The sequence below is a fragment of the Sardina pilchardus genome, chromosome 9, assembly GCF_963854185.1.
Source record: "Sardina pilchardus chromosome 9, fSarPil1.1, whole genome shotgun sequence".
NCBI classification, from domain to species: domain Eukaryota; kingdom Metazoa; phylum Chordata; class Actinopteri; order Clupeiformes; family Clupeidae; genus Sardina; species Sardina pilchardus.
In genome coordinates this window covers 11,253,784-11,268,783 of record NC_085002.1, presented here as the reverse complement: position 1 = coordinate 11,268,783, position 15,000 = coordinate 11,253,784, and the positions used below count along the sequence as shown (strand labels likewise).

Below are 15,000 nucleotides of genomic sequence, written 5' to 3'. Positions count from 1 at the left end.
GAGTTGTGGGAATGAAGATGACTATCTGCTGCGAAAGCTTTGAGCCATCCGTTCAGGAAAGAATGATCGAAAACTGGTGAGGACAGCGGTGGGATTGTGATCTCGGAGCCGTGCGGCAAATGTTTAGTTTCCCTTCTATTCGCAACGGTCAAGCCCAGCGACAACAGGATGCGGCAGGATTCTCAGGGCCGATACGGATCGGCGTGGAAACGTCTGGTCAGAGGTGAAAAATCCCGCCGTCCATCCCGGCGTCGCTGGAACAACAGCGGCGCTCGGGCCTCCCGGGAGCCGTCAGGCGAGGGGAACGCACACAGGTATGCGAGGCCTCGCTTCCTGTCTGGCCCCGCCCTGCCCGCCGGCGTCCCCGCGAGGGCCCATCGGCGAGCAGACGAGGTGGAGGCCCGCTAAGCCCCCGGCATCTGAAATAATATTTCCTCAAGTGATAACCTCTCGCGCAGAGCAGCCAGGGGGGGGCTGGAATTCGGGCCAGAGCCTGATGCCTTTGGCAGGCCGTCCGTGGCGTTAGCGGGTTAGCGGCGGTGGCTCTCGTCCCGGCGCTGTAGTAATGAAGCTCGCATGTCACGCCACAAGCCCATCATGCATTGCGGCGCCGTGAGCAATGGAGTGCGCGACCGGCGCTGCGGGTCGAGTTTCTGACCGCTGTCCCCCTCGTTGGTTTTGATGATACATTTTTGAGTCGTAGCCGCCGTAGCTAGCAAACTGGGAATATGGCTCGGTGTCAAGCGGTGACGCACGAGCCGTGGCCTGCAGCGGGGACGTCCGATGTGCACACAGAAGGGAGGAGGAGGGTGGTGGGGGACACAGCAATTTGTGGTGACTAGTGTTTTCTTTCCTCCCGCTTGGGCTCTAACAAGCGATGCCGTCCGCCGCCCGCTCCCGCTAATTGGCATTTACGTCTGGTTGGCTGCGTGGCACCAGGGTTGGTGGCGGTGGTGGTGGTGGTGGGCCGATGGCAGACCGCCGCCGCCCTCGTCACCGCCAGAGCCGTTTCTTTTGTCGCGCCGTGGCGCAGGAGGAGGGCATCTTAGTGACCGACGGGGACCCCGATGCGGATGGGAAACGGCCGCGGAGAATCGCGTGTCACTTCCCATCACCCGCTCGGCTTGCTGCGCTCCTGGGTCGCGGGCCGCCGCCGAGGTTCCGTCCGTGCATTCTAACTGGGCTTGGCCCGGGGCCCACTGATTAGTGGACATTGTAAACCAATCGGGCCGACGGAAGCTTCTAGAATCCCTTTTCTCCCCCCTTTACGGAGTCCCTCACTCGTAAAACTGTCCCCTTTTTTCGCAACACGGACTCAGTGTACATGAAACGGAGGTCAGTTTCTTGTTTTTTGGTTTAATAATGAGGCTCTTTCTTGTCTCCCGTTTTTTCTTATTGCGGGATAAAGGAATCAAAAAATGAATTTGTTTTGTCTTGATGGAGAGTCGTACACTTTTGTCTCTGGCACACAATGCTTGTAATGATTGCTTAATGGCTTCCACTCTGCTCTCCCAGCCCCTCTCTACACTCATTCCCCCTTCTCCCTCTCCTTTGAGGAAGCCCCCTTCATGCATATTCAACAGGCCTGCTTAATATTCATGAGTGGGAGTATATAAGACATGCAGCGTGGCTGGCCCGGGCAGCTGGAGTGGAACAGAGACTCTCGTCTGAGGGAGGAGGAGAGTGAGTGAAAAGGGGACAGGCTGACCATCGTGGGAGCACACACATGCACACACACACACACACACACATACACACATACACACACACTCACAGGCAAACACACCAACACCCGCACACATGCTCACACACTCACACACACATACACACACAAACACACACTCAAACGCTCACGCTGGAGTCTGGCAGGCTTCAGGCTCCAAGTAAATCCTCCTCCTCCCCCCCCGGAAGATAAACCCATTTACTCAGGCAGAGCAGTGGGGAGTGCAGAGGAGTGGACAAGAGTGGAACGGACTCAGGAGCGGACACATGTGAGCCAGCTCAGAGTGGACACAGACAACCTCTCTCTCTCTCTCTCCCTCTCTCTCTCCCTCTCTCTTTCCCTCTCTACCTCTGTGGTTCCCTCCTTCTCTCCATCACTCTTTGACTGCCTTTGCCTGAGGGAAGGACTGGATGCTGAGGGCTCGGTCACCATGGGATGCAGCCTCTGTAGTCTCCAGAAGCCTGAGGAGCAATACAAACTACTCTATGAAGTCTGCCAGGTACGGTTGCCTCCAACAGTGGCGCGCTCGCGTGCCAACTGTCCTGCCCCGAGAGGACTGACCTCAGCGTTTGGGAGGATAGAGCTTCTGTTTGTTCTGTGTTCTCTGTACGGGCTGGCGTCCGAAAAGCGTCTCTCTGCCTTTGTTTTTCTCTCTCTCTCTCACATGGGTATGTTTGAGTACCTCTTGAGAGTCATGAGACTCGTGCGCGGTGTGCCGTATTTTGGTGTGCAGTGTAAAGTGTCGTGATAATGTTATTTGCTGAGGTGATTGTTTTTTTTTTTTGTTTTCTCTGCTGTGGGGGGCTTTTTAGAGTTGAAGAGAAGTGGAAGAGATTGTGTTGTTTGGCCAAACTCTGGAGGAGAGTTTGTTGAAGAGCTTGTGGAAAGTTGTTAGTAGCGTGGGGAGCTTGCTGGACATTTTTTGTGAATTGAAGTGTTTGTGAAGGTGCTTTGGGATTCCACAGAGTGCTCTTGAAAGACTTTGTTTCTTATGAAGAAAGCTGTTTTAGGGACAGATGTGATTGAGTGTGAATGTTATTCACCGAGAGTCTGTTGTTGTGGGCAGATCCTCATTGTCCACTAAATGCTGACTCTGCCTCTGTGGTCAGTCACCTCAATTTGACTTTTAAGGTTTTTAGATTTTTAGAACTTGAGGCTATTGTTAAGAAAGGGGTCACACACACATTTTGTGAAAGTTGTAATTGTTATTATTTAGTTTGGCTAAGCTCTTTAGTATTATGCTGTTCATGTGTCCCTCTACAAGCAGTTGTACTGATGTGTAATCCTTTATTTTTAAGTGTGTGCAGTTAAATTATAAAGTATTCCATACATTTCAACAAATTATTCACAATTTAACTAGAGCTTAACTGTTTTGAATAATTAGAGTTAGAGCTAGAGTCTTTTAAAGCAGGAAGTATTCAATTAATACCTTGTAGTATCCCAATGTTCCTGAATGCCCAGAGGCTAAGTGACATGATGAAATGAATCTGGGTTAGTGGGGATGCAAGCAGATGCCTCTCTTCAGATCTACCAGAGATGTCCTCTGATGAGCCTTAGGTCTTTTTTCTAGTTCTCGAGCATATCTGTCTCTAGTTCTCTAGATCTAGAGCATATCTGTCTCTAGTTCTCTTGTTCTAGAGCATATCTGTTATTTCTAGTCTCTAGTTCTAGAGCATATCTGTTATTTGTGCACATTTGTCTTCACGTGTTGTGTCGTTCAGCATGTGTATGTACAGTATATGTTTATGTTGCTGTGTGGTAGAAGTTGTCCATGCGTGCATTTGCGTGTACTAGTATGACGTGTCTTGACTTGGCATCAGCTCCCTGCCGTTGGTTTCATAACGACTGTTTGTTTTTACTGCCCCGTCTTGAGTGTTGACAGAAGGCATTGAAAGAGCAAGTGCCAGATGCCATTGTGCTTTTTTCTGAGTGGCCAGAAGGGGGAGATTCTGTTGATTTGCCTCAGTCATTGTTTAACCCTTTCCTCGCCCTCTGTCCCTCACCGATCCGTCGCTGCAGCCTGGCTCTATTATCTCCCGTAATCTGAATTGGATTTACAAACACCAGCGAGTGGATTGCGGCTCGTGTTTTAACAAGATTGCCGCCATCGTTTTAATCTGCCTAACACCATCCCAGCCCCTCGGCCCGAAAGAAGATCCAGCTTAAGAAGAGAGGTGTTTGTGCGAATTCACATGCTGAAAAAGTGGACAGCACAACACCACATGGTGTTTTCTGCACTTCAGTTAAGAAACTCCAGTTAGAAAAAAAAAAAAAAACGGCCGCTGGCCGCTGTGCTTTGTGTGTCCACAAGACCGGCCCTTCTGGGCCAGGTGCGGGCGGGGGTCATTTCGGCTAGCGAGCGCGCGCGGGCCGTTGTCTGAATTAAGCCCAGCTAATGAGGGCGAGCTGCACTCATCCCCCTCATTACGGAGGGCCGGAGCTGTTCCTTCACATTAGCCCCCCGCCGCGACAGGCCCGCTCTGCCCATTGTGTCGGCTCCTGCCACCGGCCCTTTGATCACACAGGGGTGGGTTTTTTAAGAGAAGACGAAAAAGGGCTCGGGGCCAGTCGCTGTCACTGCCACTGAGGGCTATATCAGTGGACGTCTATTTTGTAATGCTAAACACTCTTTGATACTGTGTGTGTGTGTGTGTGTGTGTGTGTGTGTTTGATACAGCATCATTAAGCAGGTGAATTGCACTAATCAGATGTCCTGTGTCCTTGAGTCCTTTAAAAGGAGTGGAATAATGAAAGAGGAGAAGAAAAGTCATGGGGTGAGGTTGGGGTTGGGGTTGGGGGGGGGGGTGATGAACAGAGACAGACATCTCTTTGTCCCACTCATCTGTCTACCACTCCAGGACTGTCCTGCTGCCTGTCAATTATCTCTGATTGGCAGGCTGTGAGCTGACGGATCCCTGCTGTCTAATGTCTCTCTCTCTCTCTCTCTCTCTTTCTCTCTCTTTCTCTTGTGCACTCTTTTTTCCTCTCTCTCTCTCTCACTCTCTTGCACTCTCTCTCTCTCTCTCACTCTCTTGCACTCTCTCTTTCTCTTTCTTGCACTCTTTCTTTCTCTCTCTCCCTCTTTCTCTCTCTCTCTCTCTGTCTGTCTCCCCCCCCCCCCCCGGTTTGTCACTGCCAATTAATCCTACCGGTAGCAGTAGCAGCACTTGACCAGGCGCAGGTCCAGACGCGCAGACAAAGGCAGTCGGGCTTGTTTAACATGGATCCCCATTCATCGCCACAGATCAAACTCAGACATGTGATCCTGCGCCGACCTCTGCTCTCTGGGATCGGGGGAAAGAGAAAATCGCCCTCACTTGGGATTCACCTGATTCAGTCGCTCATGCCTGGACTGATCGAGAGAGAGAGAGAGAGAGACACACACACACACACACACACACACACACACACACACACACACACACACACACACTCACACACACACACAGTGCATGTAGATAGGAGATTAGGTTGTATCTCAATGTGACATTGCCCAAATGAAAGATGAGCCGTGTGATTAAGCATGCCCAATAAAAGCAGTCCTCCCCCGCGCTCCCTGGTGTGGGGGCAGCATGGAACAGTGCTGCCATTCTGAGCGCTGGTCCAAGAGGCTGGGGCCTGAGAGAGACACGCTGTTATCTCCACGTCATTAGCATGTACCTGCACTGCCTGGACAATCAGGCTCTTTGTGCTTCACACAGCTCTGGGGCCTATTAATGTAGGAAGATGAGCTCGGTCATTGTGCTGCAAACGATTTTTTTAATTATTATTATTGTTATTATTCGTGGTGATTGACTTGTTATTATTCGTGGTGATTGACAGAAGGGAGTGAGAGAGGGAGAGAGGGAGAGAGGGAGCGAGGGAGAAGGAGAGAGAGAGAGAGAGAGAGAGAGAGTGTCGGCCCAGGGCCACCGCTGAGGTCGCGTCCAATTAAAGTGCGGTACTGGAGCTGTGAGGCGCCAGAGCCTAATCAACCGGCTGAGCGCTCATTTGAAGTGTGAAAGCCATCCAGCGCCTCATCTTTTCATAGCCCCGTGCTTCCCCATGTGTTTGTGTAGACACCACCCCCCAGAAACACACACACACACACAGACACACACACCTCCACCATGCATGTGTCTACAGTGTTTGCAAGGTCACATGCGCTGCGCGAGAGGTCACCCGAGCGTCTGCCGTGGTGTTCACGGCGCGTGGCACATGCTTCCACGCTTGGCCCAAGGCAGTCTGGGATATTTTTGGGGGGTTGGTGTGGCCGCTTGCTCTGGTCAGAAGCGCAGTGTGTGTGTCCTAGAGTGTGTGTGTGTGTGTGTGTCTGGAGTGTGTGTCTGGTGGATGAAGGGAGGATTAGGAATTGGCCCTACTTCAAACGCAGATAATGCAGGCAGATTTCTCTTCATTAGAGGGTCAGCCAGCTGATTTTACACACACTGATGTCTGTTTATCACACGGGGGTGGTGTGTGGCCACGCTTTATTGCTAACATCTTACACACACACACATGCACGCCACACACACACACACACATACAGAGAGACTTTGCCATGTTGGGTTGGGATCAGTGTGGGATTTTTTTTTTATCTAGTGCCGATAAGCCAAGGCGATATCCTGGTAGCAACGCTTTGTGAGCGGGTCCGAATTTTCCACCCGATACAAAATGCGTCAAAACAGAGGCATACATCATAAAGGATAGCTTAGGCCACTCCAAGCCCCTTTGTGATATGCTTAGGCAACGCTTCAGCCGCTCCAAATCCTCTAATGTTTGAAAATAGCCGTCCAGTTAGCGGCCATCGATTTCAATAAAAGCGAGCCCTTCTAAAAAGCCACTCGGACGGACGGGGGGAAAGCGTATTAGCGGGCGGGGTAAAGCCCAGGGGCTGGAGAAGGGACGTATTTTCCCCTTGGCTTGGCGTAATTAAATCCCAGAGAAGGGCCCGCTGTGCGAGCGCCTCGGCGTAAACTCCCCCGACCCACCTAACCGAGCGACTGTTTGAGGGGAGAGGGGGGGGGGGGGACTTCCAACTTCAAAGACAGGAAGGTATGCACCATACAGCGACAAGAAGCCCTTCAGGGTTGTGTTTTTTTCTCAAGGGGTTGAAAGTGGGGGGGGGCTGTGTTGTAGAGAGCTGAAGGAAAGAGAGAGGAGAGGAAGAGAGGGTGGGGAGAGACGGAGAGAGAGAGAGAGAGAGAGAGAGAGAGCAAGGGAGAAAGAGAGAGAGAAAGAGGACGGGTTGTTTGCCAGTGGCAGAGGACTTCATCGCTCCACGAGTCCTCTCCCGTAACGCTGCTGGCGCCGGCCTGTGGCTCTCTCTCTCTCTCCGCTTCATTAGAGCGGACCAGTGAGGTGACCCTGCTGGCCAGGGACTCACCTGGGACGCTCCCCCGGCCGCCCACACCTCCCTCCCGTACTACCACTGCCCCCGGACATGCAGCCTGGTGGGGGAGCACAGAACCACAGAGCAGAGAGAGAGACAAGCAAACAAGAGGGACCAAACAAGACAGCTGCACATTGCATTCTGCACTACTGCAGACAGGCTCTCTTCTAATGTCCTCTCTCTGGTTCCTTATGCTCTAACTCAGTCTCCCAGGCTACTCCATAATTCACTCCGTATGTGTGTGTGTGTGTGTGTGTGTGTGTGTGTGTGTGTGTGTGTGTGTGGTATATGTAAATACATCAGAGTGACATCGGTTGTAGCTTGTCAGCTCAGCGAGTGGGGGGGGGGATTTGACTGACAGACTCGCCGGCAGGGCGGAGTAGAGCTGACAGACAGCCGGGTCCCCCCCCCCCCCCCCTCGCACTCTCGCACTCTCGCCCCGGCTTCCTAATGAGGCTTGACAGAGGCGGGGTTGTAAAAACAAAGCTGTTTGCACGGCGGGGGTGGGGGGTGTAGGGACTAAGGAGAGTAGAGAAGAGAAGGGAAGAGAAGGGAAGAGAAGAGAAGGAGGAGGCCCAGGGCAGCTCTCCCGGCTGAACAAGAGGCAGGTTGGCCCTGGCGGTGCGCCTGCACATCTGCTCAGCACCAGAGCAGGTGGTTAGCTGCCAACAGCGCCAGCTACGGCGCCGGCCACCGCCACCCCTCGTCTGCTCACGTGACCGAGGCAGGGGGGGGCACTACCCCACACACAGACACAACACATGACCGATGTATGTAAATACAGACACAGCATGTTGCATACTGTAAACACACACATGTGCTTTGTATTCAGTATGGAGCCGATCTAAAACCCTTAGACATACGGGTCCCTAGATGGTCTAACTCACACACACACAGTCTCTGTGCAGTTATAGGACTGATGAGGACGAGTGTATAAAACTAAAGTGAACTAAAAGTGATATCATGACTTGAAAGGCCGTACGTTATTGGTATTCTCTCATGTTCCCTCAGCAGAGACCTAGACATACCTGAGCCAATGATCTTGTGGCAATAGTGGGGTAGATTTGATTTAGAATGATCGGTGCTTTCCCAAAATAGAGGAGCAATTGTATAACCTGTGCCATTTGAGTCTTGTTAGATTAAAGGCCCACTTCCTTCCCTCGTTACGGTTGTTTGTATTGTTGTCAGCGTTGAGAAAATTGTTCAGTTAATGAGCTGACAAACATATCAAAGAAAGGTTTCTTGAAATTGCATACTAAAAGTGCTTCTGTGAAAAGACTTTTGTGAAGCTTCAGCAGTGACTGACTTGTCCCTCGGTAGCTTTTAGGAGTTTTTTGCATTTTGAGTTTTGAGCCCAACAAGCACCGCAATTTTAAACCTCATTTCCTTTCAGTGTGAAGCGCATCGTTGTGTCGCTAATATCTTTTCGGCGTCTTCCAGTAGCCGTATCCATTAACGGCCATGCCAAAAACGAAGGCGCACAATTAAGACATTCATCTTGTGGGATAAAGACTCTCCGCTCTCTCAAGAGGGCCCTGCACAATTCCCCCAGCAAATGATGTGACAAGATTAACAGAGCGAATGGCCTGTGTACACGTGTTCCCCGTGAATGCCAGCCCATGTCCCCAGTGCCTCGGCCGGGGCCATGAATTAAACATGCCCGCTCACTCGCCCCCCCATGGCCAATATAAGGGTCTTTAAGCACTTATTAAAGCGCATCGAGTCGCGGGGTCATTCTAATGCAGATGGCGGCCAAGTCATTACTCCTCATTATCCTCCTGTGAGTAAGGGGACCATGCATCGGTCAGAGATGGCCTCCGTTAACCCCCCCTCCACACACACACACACACACACACACACACACACACACACACACAAGGCCCCACGGCACAGTGGGATCAGTTAATACAGAGAGTGAGGTGTGTGGGAGGGTGACCAATGAGACAGGGTGGTGGTGGAATCCCCTGCTGGTCGCCGGGGGGGGTGACCAGTCGTGTCGGTCACTGTCGGGCTGTTGCTGGAGAGGGTCCTGGGGCCGTCCCTGTCCCCTGTGTCATATCAATCCACAGGTCTGGCTTGGCCCTTTTGTGTCCCGCGACGGAGGACATATTGAACACGCACAGTATGACATGTGCACACACACACACACACATACACACACACACATACACACACACACACACACTCACTCACTCACACAGCAGCTGTTGGCTCAGTGATCTCTTTTCTTTTTTTATTCAAATCATGTCACGGCGCATCTTCACAAAAGAGAGGAAGAATCAGGAAGGGGCAGAAAGGGAGAGGTGGAGGGAGCGAGGAGCGGTTAAATGGTGGCCTAGAAAGTGGATGAGGAAGAGAGGGAGACGTCCCGCTGGGGCTGGAATAGAGTCACGGAAGCCCCACACAGATAAGCCCTCTCAGCAGAGGCGCTCCCCACTCAAGTGTCTGTCTGTCTGGCTGACTCCGCTCGGCGGGAGGACGGGATTGAGACGTCGTCGTTGTTGAGGGCTGAGTGACACTGACGGCTGGCGTGTCTCGTCTGTCTGTCTGTCTGTCTCTTTCCTCCGTGTCTGTATCGGCATGCTAATATTCCGATCTCCGCTCAAGTGACAAACCCTCCCCAGGTGACTGACACAGAGAGAGTGAAAAAGCTGACCTAGCTGGCTAACTTTCATATCGGTTTGGATCCAAATTGTCTTTGTTTATCTCAAGGTCTGGTTAATGCATTTGCACCTCTCTCAAGCACCAGAATCCACCAGCTTTCTCATCACGAAGCTATGAAGGTGTTTTGTCTTTCCTTTTTCTCAGCCTCACAACACTCCACTCCACTCAAGGGACGCGGAGCTTTAAACCGCTGCAGACTGAGCAATCAAGCCGGCAAACAACGGTGTCCGTGTAGTCATTAGAGTGTGGGAAAGGAGAGTTCTTTTTTAAGGAACTGGATGAACACCTAAAGGGCCTCTCATTAAGACAAACTGCACGTGAGCAGAGGAAAACAAGAAAGAAGGAGAGAGAGAGAGAGAGAGAGGCAGGAGAGGAGAGCGAGACTAGCGTGGTATTGATCGTCCGTGGCTGGCCGAGAGGGGCCTCGCTTAAATAAGATTAAGTCGAGAGTAAACAGCGGCGTCTTTTCCAGGCCGTCATGCTCAGCCGGCATTAGAGGCTCACTGCTGATGCCGTAATCCACGCTGAGACAACAGCACGCGGCGGCATCCAGGGGCCTCCCTGTTTATTAGGCTGCCAAGGGGAAGGCCATCGCTGGCCTCCGTTCGGAAGAGGGGTTTCCCCTCCAAGACCCCCCCGGAGAAGAATAGCGCAAAGACCTGCACAAGAGCTCTGACAGACAGTCTGACAGTTTTGTTTTCCTTCCTTCCTCTCTTTCTTTCTCTTTCTTTCTTTATTTCTTCTCTCTTTCTTTCTCTCTCTCTCTCTCTCTCTCTCTCTCCTTTCTTCGTTTTCTTCTCCTGTCAGGACTGTTAAAATGGTGAAATAAAGGCAGGATTAGCGGCGTGCCCAAAACCGATCTCACCCACATTGAGACACACACCGTGTGTGCCACTCAGCCTGCCCGAGCTGGCGGGGAATAAGCCCCGACGGAGCCTCGTCTCGTCTCTCCCCGGCGCCGCAGGGCTTTCCACTCCTCTCTCTCTCTCTCTCTCTCTCTCCTCACTCCATTCTCTTCTCCCTCGCTTCTCTACTCCGGGAGGGGAGGGCAAAAAAGGGACCCAGGCTTTGAAGAATTGGCTCGGAGAAGTGTACTGGACCATAAAAGAGAGGAGAGGAGAGGAGAGAAAGAGGGAGGAAGGGAGAGGGGAGGGGAGGAGAGGGGAGAAAGAGGGAAGAAGGGAGAGGGTAGGGGAGGAGAGGAGAGAAAGAGAGAGGAAGGGAGAGGGGAGGTTTGTGACATCTGTGGCCCACAGAATGGACATTTATAGACTTGAGTTTCCCAGGATTTTCCAGCTCTTTTTTAGCAACGTGAAAGGCTTGTGTTGCTCTTCACTTGTCTTTTGTTTTTCTATTTTCGGTGGTGGAGTTGCCCTCAGATTATGCGCAGATCCACAGAGTGCCTCAGTCAGCGGCACAAAGCACGCATGCACAAATCCGTCTGCATCTAAAATAGACTCAATTATTCTGTTGCAGTTAATGAAGCAGCTCTGTCCAATCTATGGTGGTGTGTCTATCTGTTGTGGTTCACCACCACAGCTATGTGAGTGGGCAGCAGGTCAGACTCTCGGTATGCGTGCTATAAAAGGACAAATTGGCTTGGCACAAAGACGTCCCTCCGTGTGAAGCATGCAGAGGTAATGCCCTGGCGATAGTCAGGCCGGGATGGCTCTTTAGTGGAGCGTCTGAGGGTTGCAGACTGTGGACGCTCTCTCTAGCGTGCTTGCTAACGCGTGAATACAGCGAGGGATGCAGATGTAAGCTGCCCATTCTTTATTCTAGTCTGAAGAAAGGCTACTCCAGTGGGGTTTTACAAAAAGAGACATCGTCCACCCCGTCCGCCCCCGTCCGCCCCCCCACCCTCCCATCATTGTGTTGAGGAACCGGGGGGATGCGCTGCGGGCCGGTTCTGGGAGAGCGGTCGGTTGGCCCCGCTGTGCGGTGGGCAGAGTGCAGGCCGGGCTGCTGGAGAGCCGCCGCTCTTGTCCTGCTGGGAGACTCCTCCAGTGTTTGTGGAAGCAGCACGGCTCCAGCCATGGGCCGTGTCAGAGGTGAAGCGCTTGAATGGGGACGCCAGGGGAGGCGGAGTGGGGCGAGGGGGTGGGGGTGGGGTGGGGTGGGGTGGGGTGGGTAACAAGGCGTGTAGGGACTCCCCCCTCCTCCTCCTCCTCCTCCTCTTCCCTCTCCTCCTCTGGTGAGGGGTTGGGAAGCCTTCAGCGAGTGCGTCGAGGTGGAACTCTCCGGTGCTTTTGTCAGTGGGTCACTGCCTCTCGTCGAGCTGTGGGAATCCTGCGCTCTGAGGCTTCACCAGAGGAGAGAGAGAGGGAGAGAGGGAGAGAAAGAGAGACTCACACAGAGAGAAGGAAAAGAAAGTGTGTACTACTCCCTGTTGAATACACTGATAGAGACAAACACATGGTGTATGAGACGCGTGCGGAGGAGTGGAGTGTGTTTTGAGTGATACAGGAGCAGAAAGATATGGCTCACTACGACACACCCCAGGGGAATGGCATGGCAGTAGTGTCAGTAATGTGTGAGGAGGATATGGCATATTGTTCATTTCGCCTTCACCTAACTTTATTAAAAAAACATTTCTCACATCATTTCCCCAAATCAGGGACTCGCTCCAAACTGCAGCCCTGCTCCCATTCCGAGTGCTCGGCGTGCAATTATTTGATGCAAATTTCCTTCAAATCTTGGAAGCCATTATTTTTTTTTTCGGAGGAGGCTAAGTTTTTGATGGCTCAAAAGTGGAGAGGGGGGAGAGCCCATTTTAGATGATCCAATTATGCCTGCGGCCTAGATTAGGATTAATCCTTTTTGGTTATTAGTGAAGAGTGCACACAACCCCTTCAGAGTTAAGGCAGAGTGATTCCCACCACCACCAACACACACACACACACACACACACACACACAAACACACACACACACACACTCACCCCACTTCCATATGCATCTCTCCGCTCAATCCCGTGTCCTGAAAATGAGGAATGTTGCTTTTGCGAAAAGGGTAAACGGTGGCAGACGCGCTGAATGTTTTCATCAAATTCATGCTTCATGCCTCTATTCATTGGCCTCCCCCGGCGCGGGGTTAGCCGCGGGTAGATAGCAGATTGGACGTGTTGTGGACGTGGCTGCCTGTCGCTCGCTGCTCTTAGTAGGCCAGTGCTGCAGCGTGTGAATGACTGATAGGAACTAGAGAAATGCATCAGCGAAATGCAGTTTATCAGAAAATTAATCCCTCTACTTGGAGTTGTGTGTGTGTGTGTGTGTGTGTGGAAGTCTGTATGTGTGTATATGTGTCTGTGAGTGCATGTCTGTGTTTGTGTGTGTGTCTGTGTCCGTCTGGATGTGTACGCATGTGTGTTTGTGTGTCTGTGTGTGTGGGTGTCTGCATCTCTGTGTGTGTTTGTGTGTCTGTATGTGCGTGTGTGTCTATGCGTATGCATATGTGTGCTTGTGTGTCTGTCTATGTCTGTATGTGTTTGTCTGAATGTGTGTGTGTGTGTGTGTGTGTGTGGGGGGGTGGGTCAGAGAGAGGCAGTCACAGAGAGACTGTAAGCTCAGGTACTATCAGAGGCAGACACAGCAGCGTTGCATCACTTGAGTTTCCTGTGCATCCTGCCCATTTCATCATCCGCGTAGGAAAACACACAGCCCCGCTCGCAGCTTTGTGTTTGTCTGCATGCGCGTGCGCGCGCGTGTGTGTGTGTGTATGCTCTGCCTCCACACACACACACACACACACACACACACACACACACACACACAAGGGGAGAGGAGAGGAGAGGAGCGTTTGAAAATAAGGAGTGCCCCAGGCTCAGATCATATCAAAGCAGACATGCAGTCAGGAATAACAAATGAACAAATTCCAAACACCCAAGCTGACTGAAAGTGGATCTGTTCGGGAGGATGGGGTGTGCTGTGGGGTGGGGGTTGGAGTGTGCGTGTGTGTGTGTGTGTGTGTGTGTGTGTGTGTGTGTGTGTGTGTGTATGAGTGTGATAAAGCACAGTGCTCTCGGCTGACCCCTAGCTCTAATACACAGGCAGCTGGTGAGACAGCCGTGTCCTCGTGTCACCATCCCTGTGAGACGTTGCCTTGGCGACATGGATGGTGTGCCACCTCCGAATGCTCTTTTTACATCCAATTTTGCAACTCCAGAAATGGAACCGTCTCCGACTCAGACACTGTCACGGCATCTCTTGGTTCCTTTGATATGCAATACATTGTTCGATTCATGCCATTCTATTCAGTGGATCAGTTGAAGCTTTTAAACACAAGACTTTGTCGTGCATTTTAACAGGGTATTCATCTATGCTTTTGTACCCTTCAAAACAAAACAAAACAAGTCTTTTTTTGCATCTTCCATTGCCAGGTACGTTTGTTATCAACATATTTCAGAGTGAGTATGTCGCTGGAGTGCATTAACCGTGAAACGAACAGCATTGCCACTGGTAAACCCTCCTTCTGTTAAATGAAATACTATGCAAATCTGAAATGGAACAGAAAATGCATTTGCTTTCAAATGAGCCGTTTTGAATCAACTCTAATACTCCATCCAGCCTGGCAGTGAATGGGGCACAATGTGCTGAGAATCCTGGGGAAGCTCAAAACCCTCCCTTCCTCCTTCCCTCCGCCGCGTTCTGTTCGTGATCCGAAGGCAATTAGCCTCTCGGGCGCGTGCGTCTTCCCTCGGCCCCCTGCCCCCATTAATCTCCGAGTTAGCATAGTGTAGTGCGCTTTGTGGCGCATCGCGCCCAGATCATCTCCGTGAGGGAGAGGACACATTCTTCACCGACTCGCTCGAAATTATTTAGCTAAATAAGGGCCGCTCGGATCTGACAGCCTAACGACCCTGATCAATTGCTCGTTGTAATTAGCGTCCTTTTTCTGCTTAGCAGAGCTTTGACCCCGTTAAACAGTCAGACAGTAAAAGGTTATCAGACATCGGGGAGGGAGGATGGGAATGACTAACTGCTTGGAAGCATTCGTCTGTGTGGCTCTACCAGGATGTTTTTTTTTTTCACATTCGGTTCCCTGGTTTGTTTTTTCCTTGTTCCTCTTGTTGTTCATACTTGTTTGTTTTTGCTTTTTTGCTTTGATTGTTTGTTGTAGAGTTGCCTCTGTGAGAAGTTGACTTTTTCCCTGCATAGTGGTGACGAATGCTCCCGATTTCATCCACTCCTCCCTGGAGAAGTGTGTGTGTGTGTCTGTGTGTGTGTGTGTGTGTGTGTGTGTG

At 51.5% G+C, this 15,000-nt stretch overlaps 1 protein-coding gene across 1 annotated transcript in view; it reads left to right on the top strand.

Moving 5' to 3' along the window:
- The window catches only part of pdzrn3b (PDZ domain containing RING finger 3b), a 101,606-nt gene that overhangs the window by 74,854 nt on the left and 11,752 nt on the right, over positions 1–15,000 (top strand). The window lies entirely within an intron of this gene.